Below are 11,847 nucleotides of genomic sequence, written 5' to 3'. Positions count from 1 at the left end.
CTCTCATAATAACAAAACTTCTCAATTTAACTTCTCCACTTTAGAGAAATAAAAACCCTCTAACATCATCTTCATATTATTTAATCAAAGGTCTGTAACAACAGAACCTTTCTCAAATTCATCCTTGAACTCAGGTTCTCTTAACTCTTTTAACTATTTCTATACATTCATTCAACATCATGAAATATTCTCTAATTTTATATAGGCATTCCCTGAGGTTTTCGCTCTTCTCCCTGCCTGGTCAGGTTAGGTGAATTGCTATCACCATCAGATTTGTCCCCTATCGATTCACTTCGATAATTTCTATAATCAATTTCTACTATATCATACAAATCTTATTCTATTAGCAAGATGTCATACTCCTTACACTATCATATCAGAAATTTTCACTTTGAGTTGGCATGTACATATTTTTAAACCTCATTTGACTTCGGTTTAAGCCTAGAATCGGCTAAACCTTAGCTCTAATACCATTAAATGTAACACCCCAACCCGTATCCGACCCGGATCCGAGTTCGAGGTGTCACATTAACTTTGCAAAACATTTACTTGTATAAAATAGTGAGTAATTTAACATTTTTATAACATATAACTTATTCAAAATGTTTACAGAACTATTCAGAGCTTATACACTATATTCTTTTGAGTACATGCCATCTAGAACTTTATATATTAAAATACATATTATCCACCTTTCTTCTGATCTAACCTTTGGTAAGGAGAACTGACATGTCTTGCTCCACATTGCTCTTTACTCTTCTTCTCGTTTCTGTAACCTACGTGTGAAACAATTACTCGCTAAGTCTATGACTTAGTGAGGTAATAAACATATATTGTAAACTATAACTTGTAATCCTGCATGAACAATTATTGATATCGCATCATACCCAAACATATATCCATTCATATATCAAATCCGCACATGCATATACTTATATTCTTTCCTATCCTTATCATATTATTACCATTCATATTTCTATTCTACCATATTTATGATCCATTATGTTCATATCATATATCTTATAACATATACAATGATCACTAACACCCATATATCATATCATATAATTCATATCAAAACACATATATATATCACATACATGTATTCAATGTTATCTCTTATTATCCCATGTACATATGTCACTAATTCTTTTTATCGTATAAACATATACTAAACATTTCTATACACATCATGGTACACATATATCAGTTCACAATCGAACACACATCGTATCATATCAATTGATTTATTTACTCTCTTTAAAGTCTATGTATTAGCCCATGTATAGTTTTGAGAACTTAAGGTATATGAGTACATTGAGATTGTGCACCGCTATGCTGTCACCACAGCTCGTATAAATATCCCGAATGACCTATCCATAGGTCATAAAGAACCTCGATAACTGTCCATAGGTCCCGAAGAACCTAGGTAAACTGTCCATATGTTCTTTAGAACATAGGTATACTGTCCATATGCCTCGAAAGACATAGGTAATTTTGTCCATATGTTCCATAGAACATAGGTAAACCCTCGACTCTTGGCATGCCAACTATACCCCTAGCTCTCATATCACCTAACATGGGCATTATACTCATATCACTTCTCTTATGATCACATGTTCATTTTCTTCTGTCACATACCATATGTATGTGTAAAACTCTATATCATTTCTCATTTGTTCATGTACTTATGTCATATCAACACGTAATTCACTGTCACATATCACGTAGCTTATGTCGCATAACTTGTATCACATATACACATTCATAACACATGTTCATATAAGCTCCTAACTTCTTTCATATTTACATATAATCATGTAGCTTCTTTTCACGTAGTTCATGTCACTTTTCATATCATTCATTTATCACATATAACATGGCTTAATATATGTTTGTGTTCTTTTTCACCTAATCATATCTACCTCTTCTCATATATCTTATACATAATCTCTATCATATATACATTCATTCACTTATCTTATAGTTATGTATCATATTACATAATTTAACTTATATCGTATTATCATGTGTACATATATCATGGACACTTAACATGCATCATATAAACATGTATTCACACCTATCATTAACACATACAACAATTAATAACACACATGTAACATATCAACCATATGCTCATATTAATGAATTCATGTATTTTACTATTAGAAATAGACATGTCACAAGTCTTATTTCCATTAAATATAATACACTATCTAATATGCACTCACCTTGGCCTCACTAAGTTCCAATCCACTTTTATGCTTTCCTCTCTTTCGATTGAATCTTAACTTGATAATCATTCTGGAACTTGTTCGTGCTTGATATCTATATAACCATAAATTGATACATGTCAGTATCCAATTGATATATTCTAATCTATCATTTCTTAGACCAAAAGAAAGGTATAATTTTTTTCCCTTGAAGTGCATCAATACATTCTACAGTGTATCGATGCATTCATTAACATGTACATCGATGCACTACCCATGCATCGATATACAAATCACCTTCGATGTTTTCATTTTAAGGGGGTGCATTGATGCACTAACTGTGCATCGGTACACTCAAGGCATTCGATGTTTTCATTTTAAAGAGTGCATCGATACACTTTGTCCAGAATTTGTACTTTACGCCCGAAAATCATTAACTCTTCATTCAATTCTTCTATTTTAAGCCCCTATCATGTCATTAAACTCAACTACCATTACTTAAACCAACTTTTATTCATATAAACCATCTCTATCTTCCATATCTCATCAAGATTCTTAAAATTAAGAATCTTACTAAACTTTCAACTTTGTTATTAATCCTTTCTAACTTCATAAATCTCTTATTCTTAGTGATGACAATTCAAATTCTTTGTAAAATTTCACTTATTAACTCTTTCCCAGAAATTCATCTAAAAACTCATTTTCTTTAATCTCTTCTATATCTTTCATCTTGTTGTTTTAGAACAAATTAAGCTTTCCTTAAGCTTAATTATCATCTAATGATCATAACCCAACCTTAAAATCAACAATTAATCAACAAACAAAGAAACTCACCTTTGAGCTTGGAGATACGGGAGGAGGAAGAAGAAGAAAGAAAACTCTGGATAATTCTCTCATTTCCCACGTGGTTCCCTTATCTTATAAAAAGAATATAAAATTTTCCTTGTTAAATGACCATTTTGCCCTTTAATTTCTTTAATAATTTCTATCAACTTCTAGGTAATATTTCCAGATAAATCATTAAACTATTCAATTATTCTACTTTAATCACCAAATTCTAAAATATTTCAATTTGGTCACTAACCAAGTATTGAGGATGTTACAATTTCGGTACTAAGTGTGTATTTCACGGAATTCATCCTATCTGGATGAATAATCGTTTTGATAATAAGTGTGCATTTCACGGAATTCATCTTATATGGGCGAATACCTGTTTCGGCACTAAGTGTGCATTTCACGGAATTCATCCTATTTGGATGAATAATCGTTTGGCACTAAGAGTGCATTTCACGAAATTTATCCTATGTGGATGAATAACCATTTTGGCACTAAGTGTGCATTTCACGGAATTCATCCTATATGAATAACCGTTTTGGCACCATGAGTACGAAACACAGAATTCGTAATATATTTATGAATGAGCATATGAGCACTATAGATGCACTAAAAAGAAATGATAATAAATGGAAATAATGAATTAATATTTCATTGATAAAGAATAATGATATATATATATATGTTGATTTCATTGTATGATTAAGTATGCCTCACTAAGTAATACTTAACGTGTGTTTATTTCACGCGTAAGTTGAATACAGCTGAGTAAGGAGATCATTAGACATCTAGACAGAGTCGCCTCATCAGTAATCGTATGACATACATGTCTACTTTAGTTATATTTTAGTTGACATATAATAGGGTTTAGTAAAAATGGATTAAACACTATTTGATTAAACCAGTGTAAAATGTGAAGGAGTTTGAACATCTCTTTTTGTTCATCTATTTAAGTTAATGTATGTTTTCTTTTAAGTGAATTAAAATGTTTTATAAAATGAAACAAAATTTTACGGAATTTTGAATTCGAAATAATAATATTAATGATGTGATATATGTACCTCGTATACGTATGGGTATACGGGAGATGAGTGTTACATTTATTGGTATCAGAACTACAGATTTAGCCGATTCTCGGTAGAAAACAAGTGTAGTTTGATATAAAAATAATTTACATGACACTAAGATGTCAATGTTACTAATAGGGTATAGAATGAATATGAAAGATGTCGCTCCTTACTAACATAAGTATGATTCTTATGAATGTTATGATAGATGTCGGATTCTATTAATTCAAGAGGAGCGGCTGGTCGAGAGAGTAGAGACGAATCGGGTAGTGAAAGTTATGAAGAGAATATCGAACATCCGATTCCATCTGACAATGCCAATGCACGGGAACCTCAGGGTATGACTGTCCCGGAGTTTGGAGCATTTATGCAAGCTCTAGATGTTATTTTAACAAGGTTTCAACCTCCTCCCCCTGCTCCTCCAGTACCGTAAATGCTAATTCCAAAGGAGTTAAGAAGTTTAGGAGCTCCAGAGTTCAGGGGAGAAGAAAGTGAAGGTCCAATGGACGCGGATTTGTGGTTGAATGACGTTAAGGTGATGTTGGAAAGTCTGCAATGCTCCGATCATGAAAAGTTGGGTGGAGCAATATCATTACTCGAGGTTTGGCTCGGGTATGGTGGACAAATATGATGATGTATACACTACATGAGTAAGTGAATTGGTAGTTCTTTAAAGAGGATTTCAAGAACAAGTATATCGGGGAGCAATTCATGAGATTAATGTTTTTGAAGTTTCTTAGCTTGAAACAAGGTGATTGAGTGGTGCATGCGTATGAGGCCGAATACAATAAGCTCAGTCATTATGCTACAAAAGTTATTCCTAATGATAAAGCTCATAAAGATCAGTTCATAGAGGGTCTAAGGCCTAAACTAAAAGAGTTGACGTTAGCATTAAATTTTTCAAGTCTAAAAGAAGTGATTAATAGAGCGAAGGCGATTGAAAGAGCTCAAGAGGAGACTCTAGCAGCAGAACGAAGTATGCATATGGGAAAAAAGAGTGGGATGTCTTCATCTACACATTTTTCTAAGAGAGGTAAAGGATCGGGTTCTTGATATAATGATAGAACATATGCTACTGTAGCTGCACAAAAGTCTAAGCAGACCCATTCTTTTGCTGCGAGCTCGAATAGAGCTTTTTGAGAAAAAAATAACCCATGTCAGATATGTGGTAAATTTCATCGAGGAGTGTGTAGAGTACTCTCTGTCGCTTGCTTTAATTGTGGAGGAATGAGTTATTATGCTAAGAGCTGTTCGTAGAAATCAGGGGATAAATCAGTACAGTTTGATAGATCAATAGCATCACCTAGTAGAAGCAGAGGAAGAGGAAGAGCAGGCGGTCAAACTGAGGCTAGCCAGAGACAAGATACTCGGGGAGTGGCCCGAGTATATAATATAAAGACCAGTGAAGATAATGATGATCCTGAGATCATAACAGGTACATTTCACCTTTTTGATGAGCCTGTTTTTATTCTAGTTGATCCTGGTTCTGCGCACTCATATATTAGTACCAAGTTGGTTAGAACTAGAGGAATCCCTTTAGAACTAATTTCTAGAGAAATGATAGTGATAAATCATATGGGTCAAAGTGCAAGGGTAACTAGGGTATATAGAAAATGTCCAATTAAGATTCAAGGGGTAGTATTATTGGCCAATATGATGGAGTTGCCCTTTGATGAGTTCGAAATCATTTTGGGCATGGATTGGTTGTCTCCACACCATGGATGGGTAGATTATCGTTAGAAGCAATTATTCTTAAAGGATGCAGAAGGCTCTAAAATTGTGGTGATAGGAGAGAAGGCAAAGTCTATGTCAAATGTGATATCAGCTATGACTGCAAAGAATTTGATGTCAAAAGGATGCGTTCTTTTCTTACTAACGTGATAGACATTCGATTTCCGGGTGTGCAACTACATGATAATCCCATAGTTAGGGAGTTTCTAGAAGTTTTTCCTAAAGAGTTTCCGGGTTTACCTCTAGATCGTGAATTTGAATTTAGAATAGAGGTTTATCCGGGTACTAAACCTGTTTCTATGGCTCCGTATCGGATGGCTCCAACGGAGTTAAGGGAATTAAATGCTCAATTGCAAGAACTACTCGAGAAAGGATTTATCCGACCCAATGACTCTCCTTGGGGAGCGCCTGTGCTATTTCTGAAAAAAGACGGGTCTATGCGGTTATGTATTGATTATTTTCAATTGAACAAAGTAACGATAAAGAACAAGTATCCTCTTCCGAGGATTGATGATCTGTTTAACCAATTAAAAGGCGCAATAATGTTTTCTAATATAGATCTGAGGTCATGGTACCATAAGTTAAGGATCGAAAATTAGGATATTTCCAAGATGGCTTTTCGGACTCGGTATGGACACTATGAATTTTTAATAATGTTGTTTGAATTAATAAATGCTCCTACTGCATTTATGGATTTAATGAATAGAGTTTTCCATTCATACTTGGATTAGTTCATGGTAGTGTTTATAGATGATATTTTGGTATATTCCAAGTCAATGGAGGAACATGATGCTCATCTTCGGGTGCTCCTTCAGATACTTCGTGAAAAGAAGTTATATACAAAGCTGTCCAAATACGAATTTTGGTTAGCTGAGATTGCTTTCCTTGGTCATATAGTATCTACAGAGGGTATAAGAGTGGATCCTAAAAAGATTCAAGCTATAGTGGATTGAAAACCCCAAAGAAATTTTTGAAGTTCGGAGTTTCTTGGGACTCGTTGGTTATTATAAGAGATTTGTGAAAAAAAAATCGATGTTAGCTCTACCTCTAACTAGGTTGTTGTAGAAAGATATGCCTTTTGTTTGGATATAAAGATGCCAGGAAAGTTTTGATAATCTCAAGAGAATAGTAATGGAGGCTCCTATTCTTGTGCAACCTGAGTCAGGAAAGGATTATGTCGTTTTTAGTGATGTATCCCATTACGGATTGAGATGTGTACTAATGCAAGAGGGGAAAGTCGTGGCCTATGCCTCAAGACATGTGAAGAATAATGAGAGAAATTACCCAACTCATGATTTGGAATTGGCGGCAGTAGTGTTTGCTTTGAAAGTCTAGCGCCATTATCTGTACGGTGAGTGTTTCCATGTTTATATAGACCATAAAAGTCTAAAGTATTTGTTGACTCAGAAAGAGTTGAACTTAAGGTAGAGAAGATGGATTGAGGTCTTAAAAGATTATGATTTGGTTATTGACTATCATCCGAGAAAAGCTAATGTAGTAGCAGATGCACTCAGTCGAAAGAGTTTTACAGCTTTAAGGTCTTTAGATGCGCGTATGTATTTAAAAGAAGATGGTGCTTTAATTACCAAATTAAAGTTAAGACCGATGTTTTTGGATCGGGTTAAAGAGCTGTAAGGTAGAGATAAGAAATGTTTGATGAAATTATAGCAGGTTGAAAAAGAAGAGATTAAAGATTTTGAATTAAGGGAAGATGGAAGATGGATGCTTATAATACCGGGGAAGACTTTGCATTCCTGGTGATGATGATTTGAGGAGAGATATTCTTTACGAAGCCCATTATAGCCCTTTGACTATGCACCCAGGCAGGAATAAATGAATCAAGACCTAAAGAGTTGTTATTGGTGGCATGGCATGAAAAAAGCTATTACAGAGTTTGTTGCACAATGTTTGACATGTCAGCAAGTGAAAGCTGAATATCAAGTGTCATCCGGGTTATTACAGCCAATATCCATTTCTGAGTGGAGGTGGGAGCGAGTCACGATGGATTTTGTTTCAGGGTTACCGTTGACACCGGGTAAAAAAGACTAGATCTGGGTAATTATAGACAGATTGACCAAGACGGCTTATTTCATTCCAGTTCGAGTAGACCACTCAATGAATAAGTATGATGAGTTGTATAAAAACGAGATAGTTAGACTGCACAGAGTACTGATATTGATAGTGTCTGATCGAGACCCTAGGTTTACTTCAAGATTTTGGAAGTCTTTTCATGCGGCATTGGGTACTCGATTGAACTTTAGTACAACTTTTCATCCCCAGACAGATGGGCAGTCAGAGTGAGCTATTCATATACTGGAGGATATGTTTAGGGCATGTGTGATGGAATTTATGGGATCATGGGAAAAGTATTTTCCTTTAGCAAAATTTATGTATAATAATAGTTATCAATACAGTATTAAGATGGCCCCGTAAGAAGCTCTATATGGGAGAAAGTACAGAACACCATTAAATTGGTTTGAATTGAAAGATCGGGATTTGGTTGGCCTAGATTTAATGAAAGATATGGAGGACAAAGTCAAGATTATTCAAAGCAATCTAAAGATAGCCTCGGACCAATAGAAGTCCTATACGAATTTGAAAAGGAAAGACATAGAATACTAGGAGGGAGACAAAGTATTTTTGAGAGTATCGCCTTGAAAAAAAAGTGTTACATTTTGGACGAAAAGAAAAGTTGATTCCGAGGTTCATTGGACCATATGAGATATTAAAAAAGGTTATACCCATAACTTATCAGTTAGATTTGCCTCCAGACATGGATAAAATCCACAATGTATTTCATGAATCGATGATTAGGAGGTACAGATCAGATCCCTCGGATGTTATCACTCCTGAAGAAATGGAGATCAAACCAGATTAGGTACAGATAAGATCCCTCGGATGTTATCACTCCTGAAGAAATGTAGATCCAACCAGATTTGACTTATAAGGAAGAACCAATATGGATCTTGATACATACATCAAAAGGCTCACATCAAAGGAAGAAGTAATAACTCTTCCAAATGATCCACTCGTCCAAGCATTGGAAAAGAAGACTAGAACAATAGAAGACTTGTGATGACTTTTTAAATGGGATCCTGATCTTATTTGGTCAATGTATTCTACAGATACAACCGTCCGTCTCTTATCTTTCCAATGGTTCTTGAATCGAATCAATCGGATATCGGGAACTCAATATACATTTATTTTAGTGAAGACAACGCATGCAGAAATTCCTATACGAGATTAATGTGATTTTGTAAATATTACGAATTTTCACTATTTATATTGATTATTTGTAATATAATTTAATATAGGATGATGTATTATTTTTTAGGATTAGATTTATTATTTTATTAGGAATTAAGGTATAGTTAAACATTATTTTTAGTCATTATAATTTTATTAGGAATTAGTTAAGACATGTTTAGTTTGTTATTATTTTATTTATTAGTTATTTAGGACCTTTAGAACTCAGCCCCTATATAAAGGAGGCTTCATTCAACTTTTTAAAACATATTTCTTTGATTAATAATACAACGAGAGTTTGTTTTTGCAAGTGCTGATTGCCTTGTGTCTTCGAAGCTTCTTCTCCTGGAGTTCTTTCAAGTTCTTATGAGGGAGATTAATCTTCACACTAGAATTTGCATTTTCATCGTGACTAGGAGGGTTGGTTAGAGCCATATTATCGTGTTTTCCTTTTCATTATGACTAGGAGGGCTCGATAGGACATTATCCATCAATTTTCCACATATTCATACACACCACCAATCATTTTTTTTCATTTACCTTCATAAGAGAGATCTTTCGATTTCTTGGTTATCTTACTTTATTTTCAATTTCTTTATCTTGTTCTTACCTTGTTTCCAGCACTTAAAAGAAACTCTAAAAGACCCTAGTTGTTTCCACCACCTTCCCCTATTTATCCCCATTTGTTCTTCCTCGAGTCTAGAGCTTTCTAGGTTTGATTCTTAAACAAGATCAATGTTCATTAATCCGACACCACCTCCCTATCAATTGGCATCAATTTTGGGTCGATTCTTAGAAAGAAACAAGCAATCTCGCTTGTTCTTGCACACAAAACCATCAAGGTACCCCAACAGAGCTAGTTCACAAAAGATTCTTCGTTTCATGTTCTTTTTATTTAATTTTAATTTAGATTCAAATCCTTCTTGTTAGTTTGTTGTTTTAAAAAAATGAAAAAGGGGAAAAAGGAGAAAAAAGCCAAAATTTCAAAAGAATTACAAATGAAGGAATTTAGGGCTGATTTTCTCTATATCTCATTTCATCCTAAGAGAAATCTCTAATCCAAAATTCACCCCAGTCGGAGTTCATTAGAGCCTTCAAATACATCATTCAAGTTTTATCTACAGATATGGTCTAGAATCTTGTCAAATTTCTTGAAAATTCTACAGGAGGAAATTCGTGGTGAAAATTTCCATATTTAAACTTCATATATTGAAGATCATTAACAAAAAAATTAGAATTTTTAGAGATCAAGAACACCTTCGAACAAAGCGATCACGAAAAATAGATTATTTGAGGACTTACCATTCAATAGAGTCTACTGGATACTACTGAAGGTATTCAGTTCTGAAATTTTACAGGTGGTTTCTAGACGCATCAAAAGACATTAAAGAATTTTTACAAAATTTTTAGTCACCAGTAACCCCCTCAAAAACATTACTCAGGTTGATCCAGTGTTTTCTAGTTTTCTGGTTTGGTTCTTTTTTTCTTTGACTCTTAGTGCTTTAGGTTCTTTTCTTTTTCCTTTTATTGTTCTTTTGTATTATCTAACACATTATCTTTCGTGTGTTAGTAGGACTAAAGAGTTTGCATACTTCTTCCTTCTTTGCATTCTCGTTCTCTTGGAGTCTAACCCTTGTTTGGCCTCTTAGAGCTTTTAGGTTTTCTTATCACCTTTGCTAGTAATCAAACTCCGATACAAACTGTGGAAGACTACTTGGTAAAGTGAGTTTTAAAGAGTACAAGATCGGCTTACTTGCCTCTCACTGTGTTACTTTCTTGGAGTGACTTGTAAGGTTTCTTGCTTTATTGAATTTTCTTTCTTTTAATTTTATTTACTTTAAAATTTTCTTTTAAGTGTTATGATTTCAGGATGGGAGACAATAACAACAAGACACTTACGACTATCTTAGTTGCACTTGCCCGACTCACAACTCAAATTGAAAGATTTGATGAACTTAATAATACCGTGAGAGAATGACAAGAACCACAACTGGATCTACCAAACCAAAATACAAGACCAAACAATGCTAAACTTTTGGTACCCAGACGAGAACAACCACGTTTTAAAGCACCCAAACTCTTTGCCAAACAAAAGTTCATGATCCCGTCTTTCAAATGAGATAACGATCCGGATAGGTACATCTATTGGGAATGAACAGTTGATCTCATGTTCGCATACCATGACTTCCCCCAAGCTAAACAAGTTCCCCTCATCACCATGTAATTCGAAGGATATGCTCGAACTTGGTGGATGCAAACAAGGAAAAAGATCCAGAACTTCCAAATTCCAATAATCACTTCTTGGACCGACCTCAAACAAACCATGAGGAAGCGATTCCTACCGACATATTATACAGAGAAATTAAACTATGACTACACCGATTTCGACAAGGTATAAGTTTATTTGAAGACTACTACAAGGAGATGTAGTCATTACTCAATAGGGCTAACATAACCGAAAAAGAAAAGGACACGTGTCAAGATTCGTCATCGTCTTGAACTCAAACATCTCTGATCTTCTTGACCTTTATTGGTACGAAAACCTCGAAGATAACTAAATAAGGCAATAACAATCGAAGAACAAATCCAAAGGAGATTCCAATTCAGAGGACATTACCAAGGTACTTCATCCTCTTACCAAGGTAATCATTCAAATCATTCCTCGTCTTCTACTCAATCTTTTTATAAAAAAAACCGACAAATGAAAAACCAGACAATGAGAAACAATGACCAGCAAAGAATGAAACACTTCC

This window comes from Hibiscus syriacus, unplaced genomic scaffold (assembly GCF_006381635.1).
Source record: "Hibiscus syriacus cultivar Baekdansim isolate YM2019G1 unplaced genomic scaffold, ASM638163v2 tig00111937_pilon, whole genome shotgun sequence".
Classification (NCBI taxonomy): domain Eukaryota; kingdom Viridiplantae; phylum Streptophyta; class Magnoliopsida; order Malvales; family Malvaceae; genus Hibiscus; species Hibiscus syriacus.
This window is presented reverse-complemented; position numbering follows the sequence as displayed.